This window comes from Petromyzon marinus, chromosome 46 (assembly GCF_048934315.1).
Source record: "Petromyzon marinus isolate PM22_M1 ecotype Great Lakes invasive population chromosome 46, UKy_Petmar_22M1.pri1.0, whole genome shotgun sequence".
In the NCBI taxonomy this organism is placed as follows: Eukaryota; Metazoa; Chordata; class Hyperoartia; order Petromyzontiformes; family Petromyzontidae; genus Petromyzon; species Petromyzon marinus.
Window position 1 is genome coordinate 7,013,426 of NC_133712.1, and position 24,446 is coordinate 7,037,871.

The following is a 24,446-nucleotide window of genomic DNA, read 5'->3' on the forward strand; positions in this document are numbered from 1 at the left end:
AGGAGGTGTGTAGATCTGAGGGGTTGGCCCTGTCTTTTCTATGTTGTTTGTACAACATTTTCATGTTTTTCTTTTGTAGTTGATATTTTTCCCAACAATTGTCTTCACACCGTGCTGTTAATGAAATGTCGAAATAAGGACTCTTTCTTTTGGAACTCTAAAAGGCCTCATTGTCTTCACACCTGGTCACCAGCTCTAGCATTAACACAGTCTCCGGAGTAAAAAAGTTTTCGAAACCAGACTTGAGAGAGCACGAGGTCACCACGAGCAGAACACGTGTTAGACTGATGCAATTGGTAACCCAGTTACCTTGAGGGTGTTAGTTTATCACATACTTTGCAAGTAGTACCCTTGTGGTCTCTCATTGGACATTTTCAATTATATACCGTATTTATCAAACGCCATTTATTTAAAATTATATATTTGATCATCCTTAAAAATGTACAGTATTTCAGCCCCCCTCAAGGATATGTTTAGCCACTACCTATGACTCACTGTGGCGCAGTGGAGCACGTTGTGTTAGAGAACGGCCCCATAACATGATATCAATAACGAATTCTGGAGTAAGGAATTAAGCAGCATTGCGTTGTGCACACGTTAAATCAATGTCATTAAGACAGTGTTAATGACACGTAGTTTAACATTTACATAATTGCCATTCAGAGTCACCCTGAGTATTTGCAGTCACTCTATGCTCGGAAGAAAGTCCATTGCCCAAAATGTGCACCTGTTGCTCATGTTTCTCTTTGAAGGCAGACTTATTGACACATGAGATGATTATGAATATATTTGGTGTTATATTAAGGTGCCTACTTCTCCTGCTGCAGATTTGCAGAAAATCGTCACGAGGGCGATTCATTGATTGATATCCTCTCAAAAACAATACAGATAAAGGATAAAGAATACAGCTTATTATTTAAGTGCCTCTGTGTTTTCTACCAACTTAATTTCATGTTTTACGATTATTATATTTACTAGACGATGCTCTGGAATTAAACTCACCTGATACTAAACACCAACTGCAGTATGCATGTTGTGTGTTGAACTTTTTTTGCACCATACACAGCCTGCATCGGATGTGTGGGGGAAGGACAACAAACAAAACATTATCAGATGCGCCACCATTTTCTTTATTTAAAATACATGAGGGGGAGGGGGAAAGTGTTTCTTATAATCTGGAGAATATTGATATTCTTAATCACTGTCCCCTCTAACATATGGAGCCGTCACTTTTGCAGTGTGCAATTGACTGAAGAGAAGAATGTGAGAGGATCATTAGAAATGATGTGTGGTATCCATATATGTATTACCCAATATTTCATATCTTCAGTGTTTAACCTGAATCTATTCTCCACCCCATCCCCCCTCCAGTGTCCCCCAAACGGCTGTCTCTTTGAACTGACTTCTCAACTCACTGTCATCATGGTAGTGAAGCAGATGGTTGGCAATTTTCAGGAGGTCATCATCCCGTAAGTATCGCATGAACACATGAAAGCTGTGAAGTCTGATTACGGCGTTTCCTCGTGTAACGCGGTAGATGCGTTTCTGAAAATTTCCGCGTGAAGTAAAAAGGCGCAAAGTAAGGAATTACTGAGTTAATCACATTTGCACAGTAAAATCAACCTGCAGTCATCCCATGGTGGGATAAATAACTCAGGCTAGGCTGCCGTGTTACTGTATCATTCGGCATACTTTATCAAACTGCTCAGCCGCGCAACTCAAGACAGTCGTTCATCGTCGACTGCTCAGGAACGCATTATAATGGCCGCGTTCGGCGTTTTAACAGTGTGCATTCCACATTATAATGGACACGTTCCACGTTGTGTGAAAAGTTTTCCCAAATATAAGAACCATGTTTCAATGAAAATGTGTTGTGTGAAAACGCATTCAGCGAAAACTCGGGTCGACAGCTTGTTAGCAGTGTGCACTGGTTAAGCAGTGAACACCAGTCAACTGGACAAAGTTCACCTCGTTAGTATCATGCGATATTCCGATCAGACGCTTCGTACATAGTTTCATAATATTAGACAAGCAACTCCCATGACTGAGAGAGTGTAGTGGATTGACCACGAGCTAAATGAAAAACAGCTACTACTTAGGTTTTAGCAGTTGTTTTGGTACAGCTCTCTGACATGTTTTGTGTCATACCGCATATTGTTTGGCATGTCTTGACGTTTCGCTCCACGTGCTTGGGATGTTCACATGATACAACCTGAAAACACAGTGGAAAGCTATGAAATAGCCAACCTAGAGTTGATGAACAAATGGATATACACGTGTAAGGGTGTCTCTGTGTCTGCACATGCGTACCTCCCTCCACAATTCCCCAGATGGTTCAGCAATTGGTGGGCCCAGCGTCGGGCCAAGCTAAGGCCTGAGGCTGTCTACACGCGCTGGGAGCAAGACATGGACCTACAGCCCCAGAGCCCACTTGGACTCTTTGATGAATACCTCGAGATGGGTACAATGAGCTCAGAGGAACACACTACGGAGTCAACGCGTTTTACTTTATTATAAAAAAACACACGATTGGGTAGCATTTGACTATATAGGCACGTGTGTATGGCCCCTGTGTATCTGTCGGACATTGTTGTGGGAGGGAAATTACCCACACTTCGGGTTGTTGAAGGCAGGGAGCACAGATGTAGGAGCTTAGATGTACAATACAACAATGTAATTTGCTGCACTGTCCTCCGCTGCTCACAACCCCACAACAACTGTTGCATGGTCACCCATCCAACCAATTTCCAGGCTCAGCTCTCCTTAGCTTCTGGGATCTGATTAAATCTGACGCATACTGGGTGATTTGGCCATAGGCACCAATCTATGGATATACTGTAACGCAATTGTCTTTGAGAATGCGCGTATGTGCATATGTACGGAGTTCAGTTTTAGAAACAATAGAAGCACATATTTGCTCCTCTTGTCTGCTAACCAATGCAACTACATTGGTCACCTTGGGTTGACGTTTCTCCCCCATACTATTTATTTAAAACTCTTGTGCATCATGTCCACTGTGGTTAACTGCTGTGATTTGTTGGCATTTCAGCCACAGTGCATATGCATAAAAATGTGTGGTACGGTTAATGGAGTCCTCAATACAGGATGTGATCTAGTTATTATAGCCACCTAGTGGTGGAAAATGGTGCAAAAGAAACCCAGGTGAACCAGAGCTGTGCATTAAAGATGGTAGTGGCTGGTCGCATCTCAGTGGCCAATGTAATGTACACGATAATTTTGTGAAGAAATTATACGAAAATGTGATCATATTTTGGGGTCTCCTTTGACTAAAACACATTCAATGCATTGAAAACATGTTTTGTTTGCTTAAAGTAATCACAACATAACAGCATTAAGAGTGTGTGTCTATATCCTGTTTCACTCATTATCCTATCCTTGCCCCCCTACCCATTCTCAAAATATACCCCAGTTATCCAATTCGGGTTTGTCACTCTCTTCGTGGCATCATTTCCACTTGCGCCATTGCTCGCACTGCTCAACAACATCATCGAAGTGCGGGTCGACGCGTGGAAGCTCGTAACAAAGATGAGGAGGCCTGTGGTTTCGCGAGCAAGAGGAATTGGAGCCTGGGCCGACATTCTGAGTATTGTTGCCACCCTCTCTGTAATCACCAATGTAAGTCACCAGATTGTCCGCTCGCTTTCTCGCTCAATATCCCATCTTATGAGAGACATAACATGTCATGTTAGCCGTGTGGGTTCTTTTTAGCATACTTCACCATTCTGGTCATGGCAGGTTTGAGAAGAGGTGTAGTGGGGGACCAGGAGCGGTTCGGGTATCACTCGTCACTGATGTTAGTCGTAGCTGGAAGTCAATTGCATGTGTGCTGAATTCAAAGTGCAGTGCACGAATCACTGCACCACCGCTCCTATCCACTCTCTCCCAAAATCGCAAAAGGTAAAGCCTTGCAATTGGTTGCTCATGTCACTGCTTTCAGAAGGGCCTCAACTAAAGGTAGCTCTAGAGAACCCCTCTACACGGTATTTGGCCTACTCTTCCATGATTACCAGACATGTTGTAAGATGTGGAATTACCTGCGCTAAAACAGTGATGAACCCATTTATATTGCTAATTGGACAGAGGTGGGGGAGATTTAAGAAAATTATCCATTGCTTCAACTGTTGTGTCAGGAGACTGAACTGACGACTGCCAGATTGCAAGTCCTTATATGGTAACCATTACACTCTGGCAGCAACCCCCCAAATTGTATTTGTGAAAATTAATGTAATTGCCAAGGTGAGATGTTCAGAAGCCTTGGTCAAATCATTGCATGCTAAGTGACCGCTATTGCTGTGCCTCCGTATGCTAATTCCACAGTCATGCATCTTGGCGTTCACAACGGACATCATCCCACGCCTGGTGTATTATGGATACTCAGCAGAGTATGGCACAGGTTCGCCTACAATGCATGGGTACACGGAGGACAGCCTTTCAATTTTCAAGATCAGCGACTTCAAGGAGCAAAATCATCCCAACATCCTGCCAGCCTGGTTTGATCCGGCAATCAACACAACCTGCAGGTTTGTGCCATTCAGTGTCATGCCCAGCTATCGGGGGTGCCGTCCCTGCGAATGTGATGCACTGATCTCTGGGTGTGTTGTCCAGGTAGATGCGACATCCTTCTGGGTGTGGCGTCCTCCTGGCTCCGCCCCTTCCTGATTAGGCTCGTTTTCTTCCTCTTTTCACTCCGTGACTTTCCTTTTAAGACCCACACTTCCCCTAGGCCCCACCTCTGTTTAGGCCCTGCCCCTTACCCTGGACACAGGGTTTGGCTTAGTTGGGTAGTAAGGGGTTGTGGTAGGGTTGGGAGAGGAGTGTGCATGGTGGGTGGGGACAGTAAAGGGGGTGGGGGGGGGGAATTGGAGGGGGGGAGCAGTGGGTACGGGTGGGATGGCTTCACAACCAAAGTCCCACTTAGAGAAATATAATAATAGATTGATATAAATTCTAGCTCATTGTTACCTTGCTAAAGAGTAATGTTATTTATTTATCTATCGATCCACGACTGCTTATTGAGTCTCAAGATCCCTTTGCAGGAAGACCGTGCATTGGGATTCCAGTTTAAGGTGGTCTTATGCATGTGGGATGCAATAAGAGGTCCTGGAGAACCCATGATAATGAAATGAAGCTTAAAGGTCCACACAGACATGAAACCACTTGCTCTACAGCCATCTTCTGGTCACCTCAGCACAGTTAGTTAAGAAATTGATGCGATCTACCAACCCTTTTCTGTAACGTTTTTGAATTGCTGGCATACACAACTATAATCAATATAACCATATTGATCGATATTTAATATAACCTTACTTGACTATGACCAAATCACCACGAATACAGCTGATCTTAGATTCTGGACGTCAAGCAGGCTTGAGCCTTGTTCGTGCTTAGATTGATGATCACCATACACAATGCAGGTGCAGTAGGCAACTGTGGAGCTAGGTTGTCAGCAGTGGGTAGTTCAGCAAAATTAACAGTTGTGCTATATTGTTCTTCCATTATCTGTACTCCCTGCCTTCACCAACCTGGCATGGACCAGCGTGAACCATAGTCAAAAGAGCCCCCACAAACTGAACGTTGTGGGAAGGCCCTATTTCAGAAGCGGATTTTTTAAAGGGCTGTGAACGCATATACCGTTTGTGCACAACCATACTTGTTCAATTTAGCGCCAACTCTACTTTCGAGGCACTTTGCTCAATATAGTCCATGCGTGCTTGTGGTTGTACGTGTGTAGGTATCCAGGTTATCGCTACCCACCGGATCATCCCCAAGCCTACTCCGTCACCAAGCAGTACTGGCAAGTACTGACGGCAAAGCTGGCCTTCGTCATTGCCATGCAGGTACACATCAACATGCACACACACACACATTCATAAACCCATAGAAAGATTAAGGTACAGCCCTCCGATTACTTGCTCATGTCACTGATGGCAAAAAGGGCTCCTGCTATAGGGAGCTCAAGAGAGACCCTTAAGATGTATTTTTACTGCTCTTCCACACTGGTCAGGCGTCTTGGGAAGATGTGGGAGTTCCCACACTGGACAGAACCAAACTCAGCCGACCAATTGACTGGATGTATTCCATTTACACTGCTAGGTGGATAGAGGCAGTGGAATGTAAAACACTTTCACCATTGTTTACACTCCCACGACCAAAGATCAGTTCACACCCGTGACCTCTGCATTGCAAGTCTAGTGTGCAAAGTCTTACACTACTGCACCATCGTATAGACTCATCTGTGAGCAGTTGTTAAGGTCAGCAGAGCAAACCGTGATCATTGTCAATGGGTCATTTCAGATATTGCCAGTAATGCTATTATACCTCACAATTGCACAGTATTTCTGAGATCACAAATAATAGTGGTAATACAATACTCACTTTCATCATGCAGCAGACGATTCATGTTGTTGATGCAATTTGTCACACGTAAGCATGTGTGCGTGTGGAAAGCGGAGCGGCTGCGTTGTTGTTTGTGAACTGCGCTACCAATCCTGTGTGACCGGAGTACTATTTCTGGACACAGCCAACAACAGTGGAAAATATTAGAACCAGTGTTGAGCTTCGCTTAAGTTGATTCTGTCTTAAAATGAGTACTTGATGAAGTGTGTGAAAATCATCACTGGCGAGATAAAGGTGCACACCACCCCCACAGGCACTGTGCCACCCTTCATAGATGCACTTGTCTCAGTCTGTGAAAGGCTACACAGGGAATCTTTGCAGTGGTGACATGGCCGAGTGTAGGTTTTGCTGATTGTTGCGGTAATTTGCGGCTGCCCAGGTGAATACGGTGGGTGCATTAACTGCCCATCATAAATGTTGCCTGCTGCATAGTGAACGTAAAAAACCCATTGAGTAATTCAAAAAAAGTGCCTCGGTATAATTTGCCAAATGTTCAAAAATTACTCAAATGACTTAATTTAATTGGGAAAACGACGTAACAATATAATATCCCTAGGCTGCAGGTCCCCGGAATAGTTGACCTGAGATGTAAAGCACTTTGAGATGCTGCTCTATTATATTTAGTAAGCACCCATTACATGCAAATCCTGAAACTGAAAATCCTTTACCTGTGTGTGGACGTGTGCAGCACGTGGTGTTACTCACGAAGGCCTGCATTGCATACATCATCCCGGACACGCCATCCCATGTGCGCGCCTGCATGCACCGCGAGCGCTTCGTCGTACAGACGATTCTGCAGCAGGCAGAGCTGGGCCGTCTCCGTAACACCCTCCTCACCGATGCCCCCAGCTCACCGCCATCGCCTCAATTCCACGTTGAGGATGAGCAGGCAGAGATGGGCCTGCTTCACTGCTCGCTGCATAAGCAGTCTCCTGGCGTATCGCACCCACCCCAGCGGTGCCACATGGAGAATGAGCAGGCAGAGAAGACTGGTGACGACTCACTGCTGAAGGGAACCGAGGAGGAATCAAGCAGCGAGGATTCGTCAACTGTCTTCTACAGTGTATAATTCTACTCTGACTTTTAAAGGAGGCTGCTATCCTAACTCTGTTTGCACGTGGACAAGGACATTGCAGTCGAGGACTATCTGTATATATATTAATAAATAGTTTATGATTTAACATGTCTCAATCATCTCATGTCTTTTCATACGAATCACGATGTGAATGAGGAAAACTAGAAATGATTGTTATTTTGTATATATTTTTAATTTTGGTTTAACACGTAGGCTTTCGGGTCCAATATTATACATAGAGGTGTTTTTTTTGGGTTAGATCGCGTACATATATAAACGTGTCGTTAAAACCCGCCACCACTCGACACAGCCAACTAGTAAGGGTTGTCACGGAAACAGAACAAGCCAATTCGTCACTGGTACTTTGGAGAGCCAAGCCACAACATTTACAATCGGAGTACGACGTTTTGCCAGTAATTACAACTAGCTTCATCAGGCGACAGCTAGATTTGTGACACTCTCACGCAAAGTGGGGGGGGGGGGGGGGGTGGGAGATTACCGAGTCAACGTACATTATGCATGTGCATTATGAGAGCCCTTTGATCTTGTCCTTCCTGTCTATTGTGTATTAAAATAGCCGTACCAATAGTAATCCCTATTGAAGTATGCTGCCCTTTATAGGCATGCATTTAAATAATGTATTTTTTTGTTGGCACCCGTGTTCAGCAGTAGCAGAGCACACGTGCCAACAAGGATACTCAGTTGATTTTAATGTTGAAGTTCTGTGCAAAACTAGCTACTACTGGCCAAAAATAAATCGAGAATCTATCGAAATTGAAAGAAAAATTTACAGTTCGGATAGCTACCGCCTTTGTGCTGTGTGGAAGCGACTCATCAAATAGTACATTAGATGAAACTCCGAGTACCCACTCAGGAGGTATAGTGGTAAAGCAGTGGAGGAAAAAAAAGCAAATTTTTAAATTTGCCCTTGTTGAATGATAGAGTCGATACACACAGCAAGCGAGATTAAGAAAGCGCATCGGAAGAAATACCGGAGGTGAGAGAGAGAAGACAATTGCCTGCTGGAGAAGGAAAGGCATTCCTACCGAGGGAGACAAGTTGACAAAGATTTTGATAATGGGAACCGGTGGCGTGACTCGATCTTCCCTATGTGCGCAACACGCTACCGAAGGAAAACAGAAAATCGTATTCAAAGGCTAAAATAAGCTCCATTTTTTATATAAGAGCCCGATAAACAATAACCCCATCCATAGACTGAGGGAGAAAGGGAAGAGCTTGAACAAAGGGAAGGAGATTACGACGGAGATGGGTTGGAGGTGGAGAGAAGGGGAGAGGGGAGGTCGTAAAGGCGGCTGCACATTCAAGGAAAGCGGCGTAGAAAGAGTTTAACGGGGACATGGAGACAACAGACAAAGGTTGGAGAAAGAGGAAGAGAGGATCTTTCAGTGCTCCCTACAGGAAACCCACAAAACTGAATTTCCTAAACTCGTGTCGCCTCCGTGACAGCAGCACCACCAACGCCACAGACTCACGCTCCCCTAATCGACAATACCATCTCCATTGCCGACCAGGCACGAGATGGCTGCTCTCAACACCTCGGTCGTGGTGTATGCAGGAAAAGACTTCCGGCTGGTGAGCATCCGGCCATTGCGAGGGTTGGAAATAAACTGAAGCACGGGGCGACTCCCACAACCTTCGGGTATTTCCCAACTGGATGACGTCTTGGGATGAAGCCAGAAGTAAGCCAAATCCGCACTCAATAAATGGGACAAAGATCCCAGAGAAGCCTCCAGAAATGTCACAGGAGGCTCGGGTGTGAGAAACCAGACTCCATGTGTGGTCCTCCAGACCTTTGCCCTCCAGTTCATCAACATTTGTAAAAGCAGGACGTCTCAAAGGTACGTAGCATGGGTGAGGGACGATGTTGAGAACCACGTTCCAAGATTAGGCGCTTTGACAGGTTGGGGTCCGAGTAAACTTTTAATGGAGCTCACATTACGGATAGAAGGATAGTGTGCCGGCACAATCCGGACACCCTGCTACACCGAAACACTCTGCTGCATCAAACTCCCTGGTACAGCTAAACACTGGCACGATTGCGCTCAAATACACACAAACTCTCACTTGGCCAGTTGGTACACAGGTTGTCAGTTGTGGGGGACGCGGGCCCCCGGCTCCCCCCCCCCGGGGGAGGGCTGATCTCGGGAGGGCTGCGGGCTCCGGACTCCTCGCTCGAGTGAGAGCAGCCGCTACTCGACTCCTCGCTCGCGGTGAGAGGGCTGCCGCTCTCCGGCTCCTCTCCTCGCGCCGCAGCCCCTCGGGTCCGCGGGTCCTGTTTGTGGGGCATAGCTCGGGGCTGGCACGTGGCTGCCTGGAATCAATCCGTCGCTTCTCAGCCACTCAAACGCGACGTCTCCGCTCACACAACCCCGCGCACCACTCACACGAACTGAACGGGGGGTCAGGGGTCAGAGGGCAATGACGTCCTTCGCACACGCGTTGCCGCCGATGCTGGGCAATGGAGATTGTTTAAAGGGCTGCGTGGTGGGGATTTGGAGTCGATTTTAGAGCGACACACCAATCGCACGCGCGGGACGGGGGGGTCCTGTTTGTGGGGCATAGCTCGGGGCTGGCACGTGGCTGCCTGGAATCAATCCGTCGCTTCTCAGCCACTCAAACGCGACGTCTCCGCTCACACAACCCCGCGCACCACTCGCACGAACTGAACGGGGGGTCAGGGGTCAGAGGGCAATGACGTCCTTCGCACACGCGTTGCCGCCGATGCTGGGCAATGGAGATTGTTTAAAGGGCTGCGTGGCGGGGATTTGGAGTCGATTTTAGAGCGACACACCAATCGCACGCGCGGGACGGGGGGGTCGGGGGTCAGAGGGCAGGGACGTCACTCGTACACGCGTAGCCGATGGGGGGCTGTATTGGAGATTATTTAAAGGGCTGTGGGGGCGGATATTCGGGATTGGTGTTAGCCCGCAGTCACGAAAGCTTTAAATCGAAATTTATGTTAAGTGTAATGTGTTGGTGTTAATAAATAGTGTTGCCTCCCAAGAAGTTGTGTGTGCCTATCTCAGCCCATTACATATAAGTGTAGATGTGATTATGTAATTCTTGTGTTCATACAAGTGTAGTGACACAGCGCTGACTGCTGTCCAGCAGCGGCAACTGCAGTGGAAAGTTTGCGCACAAGCCGTTGAGCATATATACGGGTGTGCCGGCCGGGCAGAGGAATTGGGGCAAGGGTCATGGAAGACCGCATAGGGAAGCCTCTGGAACCCTCTGGTCGGTTCGAGAAGGGAGGCATGGATAGGGCAGAGCCAAGCCGCGCCGAGTAGAATATAAGCAGTGGAGAGCGAGAGCTCCGGGCTGCCGGTTCTGGGAGTGGACTCGTCTCGTCGTCGTTGTCGTTGCCACCGCATTCGCCCAATCATTGCTTGGCCAGACAGTAGTTGGCCTACTCGGTCGACGCCGTTGGGGCAACGTGGACAGGGTCGTGTCTAGGCCGGGCTCTACGGAAACGTGGTCGAGAGAGTGAGGCCGGAGTTGGTGTGAACAAGATAATAAAGAGACGATGTCTCCCGCAACTACCTCGTCTCCGACAGTGTGTGCGACACACACCACACGTCGGAAGGAGAACACTTCACAAGTATAAATGCTGTCTGTGTCAGTCGAGTCACATTTGCTCTAATTTATTTTGATGGTGACCTAAGACAGGAGAAGCAAAATGCACTTCAGGAAGTGATATTTTTATAATGCAGAGGCTGTGCCTGATACACATCTTTCATGTGTTGTTTGGCAACCCTGGTGCCCAGTAAACGACATATGGCTAGATCTTTGCATTGAATTCCAAGTATTAATTCCTCCATACTTGTGTACAGTTGAGTTTTTATTCCATTCCCTTCATGAACCATGTTTTTGAACTTTACATCATAGTAAGATAGTACATGCCGATGAATAATTAATAGATGCTTGAAAACATCTATCCCCCACCATCTGCCTGTGTTTGGCCTAATACTCAATCACCCAAAATGCCCAAATTCACCATACATACTCTAGGAATGTAAGCAGGTTAATGCTTGGAAATCCATCACAATCATCACCCCCAAATGTGAAGACATGTCACGAGACTCGCTGACTTTTCTTAAAATACTTGAGAAATACAAATCATAGCTGAATATTTTCAATTCCATGTGTATAAGCCTTTGTATATTTATTTTACAATAAATCTGAGACATGCACAATATAAAACATTCAAATATCAGAAAATATTTAATGTATGTTGAATTTCTTTCACACTGTACATAACCAACCATGCTAAACAAGACATGATAAAAACAATCCAAGTCATAGGTTGCATACAATATACAACTTTGGTTTATTGATTACAAATTACATAAAAGGTTCTGAAATTTTACAATACAGGTATAGTGCAATCTAAATAAGCAAATGCACTTTTACAGTGATTTCCCAAATGTTTATAACTACACAAATACTAGCATGTATGTTCCCAATAAAGTAGGCTCCTTCCAAAATGGCTAAAACCAAAATTGGTTTAGTTGTGCTCAAAATATTGTTCACATATCTGTTCTCTTTCAAGTGACGTTCGAGTCTGTATGGAGTTGCTGTGCAAAATACTGCGGCAACCATTCACTAACTCCAACCCTGAACGAATTTCATCACATTTTTCCATACTTTGTTGTGGCACTTCCGTTAACAGGGCAATTACTGTGCCCCACGGGCCCCACACGTTCACAAGTAATTGCGATTCACACCACAGCACCTGGAGTACCGTTGATGTTCAACAACCATGAATTAGCAGGAGGACCAAGCGAACGTATCCTTCTGAGGACAAACCTCGACCACCGCCATAAAGTGCTTTCGGGCTTTCTACATCACGGGTAGTCAGCCATCCTTGTGCTTCTTGATGATGTCAACCAGCTCTTTCAGACACGACAGGTGGTACACGGCCCTGAGAAGAGACACGATTGAGAGAAAATTACTTGGTTGACTTATCATGGTGGAAGCCAGAACAATCTCACCAAGTCTCAGGAGGGTTTGGTAGTGATATTTTGCAAATTTCATCAGCGAGTGGTATGTGAGAGGAAACCGGAGAACCCGGTGAAAACAGAGGGAGTAAAATGCAAAACTCCGCAAATAGATTCAAGATTCCATTGCTGTATTACTAACTCCTGGTTACCTCTCAGCCAAAATCTCTAATATATGCTATTCCCAAATAGTCTCCCATCTAAGTAATAACCAGGCTTACCTGCTTAGCTTATAACATTCATAATCTGACATCATACTTAGAGGCGGTGCAGCGTCTAAGCTGTGCGTGAGTGTGAATATAAAGATAAATTCACAATGGCGTGGAGGGGTTTTCCCAGGGACGATCAGCCCCTAGGAAGATGTCTGTGTTGAATCTGCCCGGGGAGGGGGCCTCCAAGCCGGGGGAGTCCAACGCCATGTGCGCCCTGCTCAGCAGCTCCTCCAATGAGGCTGTGCATCAAGAATCACGCATCGCATGTCACAACCATATGGGTGGCCGCTCGGCCGTCTCTGTGAAAAAAGACTGAATATGTACCTGAAAAGATATGAAATGTCATCTGCTATATACAGACTATATCTATATATACACACACCTAGGGATCTAAGGTCCTCTGACACGGGCCCCTCGTTGGCTACATTCGTAAGGCTGGAGATGTCCAAATCTTTGAGCCACTCTGGGTAGTTTGGTCTGCTTTGCGGGTTCTGAGCGGCACCTGCTCTCTTCGTGCTGGTATCCGTCTAGTGGCTGCTGGTCTGAGATGCCACATCGCAGTCACGCAGCCAGGGCGGGTACCTGAGCTCAGGAATGCTCGTGATCCCTGACACACCCAGCTCATCCTTTTGGCTTGTCAACGACCTGGAATAGGTACTTGTCGCACAGCCGCCGCCGTTCGGCAACTACTCACGCCTAGTTGCTTCACTGCTCCGTAAGTACGACAAAACGTTCTTCTGGTTAGAAAAAAAATATTTTTTGGGCTTCGCCGACAAATTTAACGGCGGCAGAGCCTTGCTGCTTCTCGCTATTTAGCTCAACCGTTCAGTTGGCTTATTGCCCCTCACCAATGATGCGCCGAGGCTATGCGCGGTGACCCCGAGAGATGACCGCTTGCCTCTGTGCGACACCACGAGCCCTCGGTGGGCGCCAGGCGAGCAGAGCAAGGACATGGAGGAACCGTCAGCTGGCGCCGCTAGGAGCTGGTCCGTGGTTAGACTGACCATCTTTCTCTGAACCACGACCGCTGCAGCGCAGCAGTGAGGCTGCACGTGCCCGAGATGAGGTCCTCCACAAGCAGCATGCCACCTGCAATGTAAGACCCACAGACATTTTACTGGTACACAATGAATTTGCTCTCCCCTAGATTCCTTGACCCCTGAACGGCAATCCTGCAATGTTGCCTTACTTTGCGCCATCAGTAACTAATGATGTTACCCGTTTGTGGAGTTTGTGAAAAAAAAATCAAGAATATTGGATAAATCAGTGCATGAGCTGTTACTGTTTAAACTTCAGATGTGTCCAGTCTAGGATCTGCAAATTTTTACACAAAGGTTGGAGGATCACTTTGATTTCACAAACTTTACAAACTCGATAATCAGTGAAGTTACTGGAAGATGACAGGAGAAAGAAATGCATGCACCGACCTATCTGTTCAGACCTATGCTATCCTCTCATATGCGTGTGCTTACTATGGATAGTTTTCTCTGACATAAAATGAACTCATTAGTGGAATTTGCCAAGCATCCCAGTGTGGGACTCTCACGAAAATGTCTCTTTAGACCTCATTAAGGGTTTTTTTTCTTTTTCTCGGGGAATAACATTACATTCATGATAGCATAGCATACTTGGCAAGCACCCAGTATAAGTAACTAGCTTCGATACGATTGCACCGCCTGCACACTCGATAGCCACTCGAGCGCAAGCACCACGGAGCGATTCCTCGCGTGGTGAGAGGCGCAACCCACCCTCATCCACGCTGCGCATCCTCCTCTCCTCCACGTGTCTCCGCTCCGCCATGCTCTGCACGCATCCTGGGTGGCGGTGACGCACAGATTCCGCTCTGCTCAAAGTCCTCGATGTAGGCGTCCAGCACATCGCTCGCCGACGAGTAGCACCGCTCTCCATACACCACAGGGCTGCGGTAGCGCCCGCTTCCGGTCCGGAGCAGCGAGCTGCCCAGGCTGCCGCGGGGGCTTGTGAAGAGGTCCGTCACTGTGCTGTCGCCCGAAGGGCTGCTTGTTTCACCACCGTTGCTGTACATTTTGTACGATTTGGGATGCCCGGACCGGATGGGGCCAGGGAGAGGAATGGCTGTGGCTACCAGGTCACCACTGGTCCTGGTATGGGGGGCACCATGAGGAGCTGCTGTGTGCGGAAAGTGGGTCCGACGTCACAACGCATGGGCCAGTGTCAACCACTTCGCGTTAGCAGCTTCAGCGTTAGGTCTCTTAAGCTACTGTGGCTGTTGTCCTTTTTTCAACAAAAATCCCTGCCTTTCCCATGGTTTCCTTCAACACACCTGCAAGCTCTATGTACAATTGAAATGTCACAAATGCACTACCTGCATACTACTACATTATGAATGATATACATTTAAGAAATTAGCTGGAGACAACTCCATATTTAAAACACACAATTCAAAAGAGAAGGCTTAACATTTAACATTGGTTAACGTTTGGCATGCACACCTGCATATCAACAAATTACCGTACTACTAATACAATGCATGCTAAATATTAATAGTGGTATTACAGTAGTATGACTACTTATATTTATATATTATCGCACCTCCGAAGAGCACGGTGGGCTTGGTACGGTACGAAAGAGGTTCAACACACATACAGAATACAATACTTTCTGAGCACATTATGCATACCGAACCTCCAAGTTCCTTACCCTACCCTGAATAACAACGTGTGCGGAGTACAGCTCCTTTTTCAATCCATTGCTGGCTGACAGCTGTCCCATGCTATGCAGCTCCCAGGGAGAGGGGTTATTTACCATACTTCACCACGCTGGTCAGTGTGAATTTGGTGATGGCAGGGGACTATAGAAGTGCATTACAACCATGTACTGAACATTGCTGCACGATGTCAGGGGGCTATAGAAGTGCATTACAACCACGTACTGAATATTGCTGCACTGATGGCAGGGGGCTATAGAAGTGCATTACAACCATGTACTGAATATTGCTGCACCGGTGGCAGGGGGCTATAGAAGTGCATTACAACCATGTACTGAATATTGCTGCACTGATTGCAGGGGGGTATAGAAGTGCATTACAACCACGTACTGAATATAGCTGCATTGGTAGCAGGGGGCTATAGAGGTGCATTACAACCACGTACTGAATATTGCTGCACTGATGGCAAGGGGCTATAGAAGTGCATTACAACCACGTACTGAATATTGCTGCACTGATGGCAGGGGGCTATAGAAGTGCATTACAACCACGTACTGAATATAGCTGCATTGGTAGCAGGGGCTATAGAAGTGCATTACAACCACGTACTGAATATTGCTGCACTGGTGGCAGGGGGCTATAGAAGTGCATTACAACCACGTACTGAATATTGCTGCACTGATGGCAGGGGGCTATAGAAGTACATTACAACCATGTACTGAATATTGCTGCACTGATGGCAGGGGGCTATAGAAGTGCATTACAACCATGTATTGAATATTGCTGCACTGGTGGCAGGGGGCTATAGAAGTACATTACAACCATGTACTGAATATTGCTGCACTGATGGCAGGGGGCTATAGAAGTGCATTACAACCACGTACTGAATATAGCTGCATTGGTAGCAGGGGCTATAGAAGTGCATTACAACCACGTACTGAATATTGCTGCACTGGTGGCAGGGGGCTATAGAAGTGCATTACAACCACTTACTGAATATTGCTGCACTGATGGCAGGAGGCTATAGAAGTACATTACAACCATGTACTGAATATTGCTGCACTGATGGCAGGGGGCTATAGAAGTGCATTACAACCATGTATTGAATATTGCTGCACTGGTGGCAGGGGGCTATAGAAGTACATTACAACCATGTACTGAATATTGCTGCACTGATGGCAGGGGCCCACCGCGCACTGAACTCCGCGTTCCCGTCTGCGGCCCTGGCGAAGGCGAGGTACTCGTGTTCCAGTCGCAACCTCGCCCTCTCCAGGCCCCGCAGCGTCGCCACCGCCGAACAGCCGCTGTCCGCGGCGCCCTGCAGCTTCCTCTTTCGCGACATATAAACCGCCAGCCTGGCCTGAGAGCAGGCAAAGTTCACCAGGTCGTGGCGTTTGCCGGCTGTGTAGGGGGCCCGGTGCACCATCCAGCCCCTTCGGAAGGCCATCCCCAGTTTCCTGGAGATGGCCCCGAGGAGCTGGTACAGCGGTGCCAATCGCAGGCAGGTTAGGTACAGGTGTTCTAGGTCCTCCCGCTTGGCGCAAAACGGGCACTCCTCCGACGCCCCCGGGGTGACTCAGCTGAGCCACGCGGCCGAGGGCAGCGCCCAGTGGAGCGGCCGCCACCGCAGGTCCCCGCAGCGCTTGCAATGGGGGGCCTGTAAATCCGGCCCCACTGGGGGGCCCGCCTCCTCGGACGGCGCGAGCACGCCCCTCCACTTCGTATCCGGGAGCACCCCCAGCTCGCGGCAGTGCAGCGCCTTGACGCTGCACTCGTACAGCGTCTTCTTGCACGCGCACCGGAAGGCCACGTCCCGGCAGCCGGCGAGCCGCAGCAGCCACCCGGAGTCACCGCCGTCGCGCTCGGGGGGCCGGGCGCACGCAAAGCTCAGCTCTGGGAAGGGAGGGGGGAGGGGGGATGGGGGGAGGGGGAGGGAGGGTGGGGGGAGGGGGGGGGAGTGGGGGGGAGAGAACTCGGGCGTGTCCAGCCGCAGCCGTGACTGGCGCATCGCTTCGAGCGCCGCCCGCAACAACTTCGCCCCGGCCAGCACGGTGCGGAGCCCCGCCGCCCCGCTGATATCGGCCGCGGGTTTCCACGCGGGGTGCCCGCCGCGGTCCCGCACCAGGTCCGCCACCGTCCGCACCCCGCCGAGGCGAAGCGGCGGGCCAGCGCCGCCTCCTCCCGGATCCCCGCGAAGCGGCCGTTGTGGAACAGGGGCTCGCGCAGAAACTCCCCGAGCGTGCTGCCGCGCGTCCAGGAGGCTCCGCTGGAAAACCGGCAGTCTCCCGTAGTCCACCTGGGCCAGGTCCATCAGGAATAGTTTGCGCCCATAGCCCAGGCCGCCACCGGTGTCTCACAGCAGGGCGAGGGTGGGCGCCACGCAGGGCGCGGCCTCCCCGCCGTACAGCAGCCGCCGCACGGTCTGGAGTCGGAAGGTCAGGACCCTGGCGGTGACGTCCACCAGGCCCTGACCGCCCTCGTCCACCGGCAGGCGGAGGACCCCCGGCCTCAACCAATGTTTGCCCTGCCACGCAAAGCGGGTGAGCGAGCGCACCACAACCACGAGCAGCCACTCCGGGGGCTGGAGGGCCTTCGCCCTGTGCCAGAGGACCGCGGCCGCCAGGTTGTTGCCCACCAGCACCCGCCCCCTGAAAGACAATGCCGGCGCGAAGCGCGCCCACGCCGCCAGCCTGGCCTCGAACCGGTCCCGTAGGTCGGTCCAGTTCTCCCGCGTGACGTGGGGCTTCCCGAGGTGGACGCCCAGGTACTTGACGCCATCGGTTTGCCAGGCGACGCCTCCTGGTAGGAGCACCGGGCACGCGGCGCCCCGTGGCCCCAGACGCAGGGCCGTGGTCTTCCCCCAGTTGATTTTGGCGCCGGACGCCACCTCGTACGCCTCCACCGCCCGGCACACCGCGGCCACGTCGCGCGCGTCCGTTGCGACGACGCATAGGTCGTCGGCGTACGCCGACACTCTGATGGTCGCCGCCTCGGGGCCCGGCACCCTGTACCCCGACAGGGAGAGCTGCAGGCGGCGCACGAGGGGTTTGATCGCCAGGGAGTAAAGGAGGCCCGACAACGGGCACCCTTGCCTGACCCCGCTCGCCACGGAAAAAGGGGCGCCGAGCCGCTGGTTGATTTTCAGCGTGCTCGACACACCCGTGTACAGGAGCCGCACCTGCGCCCGGAAAGTCCGCCCGAACCCGTACGAGGCGAGCAGATCCTCCAGGCATCCATGGTTGATCCAGTCGAATGCCTTCTCCTGGTCGAGGAAGAGGAGGCCTAGATCCGTGCCGTCCCTCCCCGCCAAGGAGATCACATCCCTGACCGTGCCTATGTTGCCGTGCAGGCACCGGCCAGGGACGCAATAGGTTTGTTCCGGCCGCACCAGCTGACCCACCACCGATTTGAGGCGGTTGGCCAGCACCTTCACAAACACCCTGTAATCGGCGCACAGGAGGGACACCGGACGCCAGTTCTCCATTCGGCGCAGGTCTCCCCTCTTTGGCAGCAGGATGACGACGGCCCTCCTGCAGCTCGGCGGGAGCTCCCCCTCCCTCAGGCTCTCCGCTAACACCTCCAGCAGCTGGGGGCCGAGCTCCTTCCAGAAGGCTGCGTAAAACTCGATCGGCAGGCCGTCGATTCCCGGGGCCCTTCCGGTCGATAGACCCCGCATCGCGGCGTGAAGCTCCTCCAGGGTGATGGGGCCCTCCAGACGCTCGCTCTCCGGGTCCGCCAACGCGGGGGTCCCGTCGAGCAAGTCCCGGACCGCCCCGTCCTGCACGCTCCGTGCCCCAAAGAGGTCGACGTAGTACCCCCTGGCGACCCTGGCGATCTCGTCCTCCGTCGTGGCCATCGTCCCCTCCTGGGTCAGCAGGCCCGAGAGAATCCTGTTGGTGTCCGGTTTGCGCTCTCGCGCCTGGCGATAAAACAACCTGGAGGGCGAGTCCATGTGGACCAGGTGCTGCATCCGTTTGCGCACGAAGGAGCGGTGTGCCTGCTGGTCTGTCACGGCCCTAAAGAGCCGGTGCTTCTCCAGCAGCGCGCCGCCCTTGTCCTCGTGCGCGTCCCGGTCAGCACCCAGCTCCGCCTCCAGGAGCAGCAGCTCTGCCTGCAGGTGCTCGGCCACCTCGTCTCTGGCCGCGGCGCAGTGACCCCGGAACTGCATGCACAGTGCCCGCACCTGCGCCTTCGTGTGCTCCCACCACCGCGAGGTGCTTCTGAATCCACTCTTTGCGGCCACCCATTTGACCCAGCAGGCCCTGAAGAGCCCCGCGAAGGCCGGGTCCTCAAGCAGCCGCACGTCGAGCCTCCAGTAGGTGCTACAGCGGCTCTCCCTTGGGACCCGCAGCTGCACAGACGCCATGTGGTGGTCTGAGAAACCAGTCGGGACGATTTCGCTGTCACCGAGCAGGTTGGCGTCCGCGGCGCTCACGTACAGCCTGTCCAGTCTGGCGAGGCTCACCCTTCCCCGAAAGTCGCAGCGGCACCACGTGTACTGCCGCTGGGTCGGCTGGTGCAGCCGCCATGCGTCCAGCAGCCCCAGCTGCCGCACCAGGTCCCCTCACGCTCGAGCCGACTCCGGGTGAGGCTCGGCGCCGTTCCGGTCAAGGGCTGGGTCAAAGCTGCAATTAAAGTCCCCACCCACGACTGTCAACACCCCGTCCCCATCGCATGCCTCCAGGGCGTCCCGGAGTGCGCCGGAGAAAAAGAGCCCCCTCCCGCGGCTCTTGCTCGGCGCGTACACGCTGAAGCACCGCATCCTGACGCCGTTGAGCGCAAAATCTACTGAGATCAAGTGGCCCTTCACGATATCTTTGAAGGCCACGTCCCTGGGGACGAAGTTCGGGCCGAAAACTATCGCGACGCCTGCCCGGTTGTCCTCACCATGGCTTAAAAAAGACCGGCCGTCCATGAGGTGTTGTCGCCGGCCCTGCAGGGCGTCGTCGAGGTGCGTCTCCTGTAGGAGGGCCACGTCGACCTTCCGATCCCTGAGCAGGCAGCACACGCAGTGCCATCTCGCGTCGCTGCGGGCGCTGTTGCAATTCAGCGTGGCTATCCTAACACCTGCAGCCATCATGATGATTATTCACAGGGTACCGGCCCTCTTGCGTTGGGTAGGAGGGGCGGGGCCCCCTCCAGCTTCCGGATGATCGGTCTCACCCTGAAGATCTCCCTCGAGGTGAGGATGCTTTCACTATTGGCACGGCAAGCCTCCTTCGCCACTTTCAGGAAGCGCGTTGTGTCGGGGAAGTGGTCCTCGACCCGGACATTCCACTGCCCGAAGGTGCTTTCCAGAAAGCCTCGGATGCCCCCGGCCGTGTATTCCCACGCGCCCGCGTCATCCTCGTCGTCGGTGTCGGACTCCGCCTGCTCGTCGTCCGAGCTGGCGGGCGCACTCTCAGGGAGCTCGGTGTTCATCGCCTCCATCGTGCCCCCCGGGGCCGGGGTCTCCCCCGGCTCGGGGCGGGTCTCTCCCGCGGCTCCGGCGCGGCCGGAGCCGGGCCCGAGGTCGCCGGCCACTCCGTCGCCGCCCCGTCGCTGCCCGGCGGGCGGAGGTCGCCGTCGTCGCCCGTCTCGTCCCGCAGTTCGGGCTCGTCGTCGTCGCTCCTCATCGCCCCGTCCGCGTGGCCCTCCGGCGCGCTGTCGGCGCTGGCGACCGTCGTCCGCTTTGAAGGGGTCCCGACGTATTGTGCTCCTGCTGGTCCGGCCTTGGCCTTCCGCTTTTAGGGCTGGACCGGGGTGAAACCGCCTTGCTCGTCCTCGAGCATTGGTACTTCACAGCCGGCTGTCTGGATGACGAGGTCCTCTCGCTGCCCCTGCCGCTGGTGTTGCTGCTGCTGCTGCTGGTGTTGCTGCTGCTGCTGCAGCTGCTGTGGCTGCTGCTGCAGCTGCTGTGGCTGTTGCTCCTGCTGCTGTTGTTGCTGCTGCTGCTGTTGCAGCTGCAGCTGCTGCGGCGGCTGTTGCTGCAGTTGCTGCTGCTGTTGTTGCTGCCGCTGCTGCTGCTCCGTCAATGATCTGCCACGGCCGAGGTGTTGGTCCTACCGTGTTTAAGGTTTGCTTTGTGTTCACGAATGCGGTCCGAGATATGGCGTTTGGTTTCTCCAATGTAACTACTACCACAGAGGCAACTTAGTTTGTAGACACCAGGGTACTGTATGTCCGGAATCACATCTTTTACAGACAGAACCAGATCACGGATTTTATGTAATGTGTTGAAACGGACCTGGATCTTGTGTTTATTCAAGATTTTGGAGATCTTTTTTGTGATCCCCGCAATGTAGGGTAAAGTGATGGTTTTGAAAGGCTCCTCAAGAGGGTCCTTCTTCATGGTTTGAGTGATAGCTTTGCGGATTGTATAGTCGGAGTAACCATTAGCCTTAAGAGCTTGGTGTACGTGCTTGAGTTCACTGCCTATGTGTTCCTGGTCGGATATGCATTGGGCTCTATGATACAAAGTCTTGGCTACCATGAGAGATTCGTTCATGAGGCTATCCACATATACAAGCACAGAGACAATTTCAACCGAGAAGATGGATTCTGGCTTAGCAATCATTGGAAAGATTTGATAAACCATTTCAGGTCTTAATTGATTGTTCACGCTTACAGTGGCTTTCAGACAGCATACATAAATTTTTCGTCTCCCCCCTCCTCTTTTCAGAACATAGATGGACTAGTCCTTCTAAATAAACTGCCAAATCGCTATGCGTGGTGCTGACATTGTTTTATAAATAAATACACCGTTTAAAAATAACTAAATTTATGCAAACCGACACACCTGATGACGACCGTATGTGTTATGGTCGAAACGTCGTGAGAATTTTTATTGTTTTATATATATTTTATTATTTTATTGTTTCCCTTCAACGTGACTTTACCGAAAGAGCTAAGAATATGAATTATTGCAGCCACGAAAGTTTTAAATCAAAAAGAAATGATCAGTCTATAATTTTAATGGTAGATTTATTTGAACAGTGAGAGACAGAATAACAACCACAAAATCCAGAAAAACGCATGTCAAAAATGTTATAAATTGATTTGCATTTTAATGAGGGAAATAAGTATTTGACCCCTCTGCAAAACATGACTTAATACTTGGTGGCAAAACCCTTGTTGGCAATCACAGAGATCAGACGTTTCTTGTAGTTGGCCACCAGGTTTGCACACATTTCAGGAGGGATTTTGTCCCACTCCTCTTTGCAGATTTTCTCCAAGTCATTAAGGTTTCGAGGCTGACGTTTGGCAACTCGAACCTTCAGCTCCCTCCACAGATGTTCTATGAGATTAGGGTCTGGAGACTGGCTAGGCCACTCCAGGACCTTAATGTGCCTCTTCTTGAGCCACTCCTTTGTTGCCTTGGCCGTGTGTTTTGGGTCATTGTCATGCTGGAATACCCATCCACGACCCATTTCAATGCCCTCGCTGAGGGAAGGAGGTTCTCACCCAAGATTTGACGGTACATGGCCCCGTCCATCGTCCGTTTGATGCGGTGAAGTTGTCCTGTCCACTTAGCAGAAAAACACCCCCAACGCATAATGTTTCCACCTCCATGTTTGACGGTTGGGATGGTGTTCTTGGGGTCATAGGCAGCATTCCTCCTCCTCCAAACACGGCGAGTTGAGTTGATTCCAAAGAGCTCCATTTTGGTCTCATCTGACCACAACACTTTCACCCAGTTGTCCTCTGAATCATTCAGATGTTCATTGGCAAACTTCAGACGGGCATGTATATGTATTTTCTTGAGCAGGGGGATCTTGTGGGCACTGCAGGATTTCAGTCCTTCACGGCGTAGTGTGTTACCAATTGTTTTCTTGGTGACTAGAGTCCCAGCTGCCTTCAGATAATTGACAAGATCCTCTAGTGTAGTTCTGGGCTGATTCCCCACCGTTCTCATGATCATTGCAAATCCACGAGGTGAGATCTTGCATGGAGCCCCAGACCGAGGGAGATTGACAGTTCTTTTGTGTTTCTTCCATTTGCAAATAATCGCACCAACTGTTGTCACCTTCTCACCAAGCTGCTTGGCAATGGTCTTGTAGCCCATTCCAGCCTTGTGTAGGTCTACAATCTTGTCCCTGACATCCTTGGAGCGCTCTTTGGTCTTGGCCATGGTGGAGAGTTTGGAATCTAATTGATTGCTTCTGTGGACAGGTGTCTTTTATACATGTAACAAGCTGAGATTAGGAGCACTCCCTTTAAGAATGTGCTCCTAATCTCAGCTCGTTACCTGCATAAAAGACACCTGGGAGCCATAAATCTTTCTGATTGAGAGCAGGTCAAATACTTATTTCCCTCATTAAAATGCAAATCAATTTATAACATTTTTGACATGCGTTTTTCTGGATTTTGTTGTTGTTAGTCTGTCTCTCACTGTTCAAATAAACCTACCATTAAAATTATAGACTGATCATTTCTTTGTCAGTGGGCAAACGTACAAAATCAGCAGGGGATCAAATATTTTTTTCCCTCACTGTATGTGTGCGGTGGGACGGAGTCATCAAAATAAATAAATAATTCCCATTTTACTTCCGTTCATTCGGGACCCCAGAGTCCCGCCATAAGGTTCAATTTTATAATGGTGTAGTGAGTCATTCAGAGACACTATTTAAGAGGCAACAACGTTTATTCTACACTTCACGCAACACCGTTACACACAGGACTAAATACATCTATTCTCACTCTTGTTACACATCGGACCACAATACACCTATTTCTCTCGCATACGGGATATCTATAATCGGGTCAGAGCAGCCAACGTGCTGCCTGACCCATGATGTTGAAGACGGAGACGAAGACGTAGACATAGCACTGGGGTTCCACTTCACCTGCAGACAGCCTGGATCTCTGATCGCGGCTTCCCTTTTAGCTCTCTCGGCATGGCCTGGCTCCACCCTCAGCCGCGCCCTACTTGCAGAATATTCCCGACGGTTCCAGGCTACACCGCACCTGTGCCCTCTCTGGCTCCGCCCTTAACCACGCCTCTTTCGGGAACTCTCTAGACATCCTCAGCTACTCCCCCCGTGCCCCCTCGTTCACCT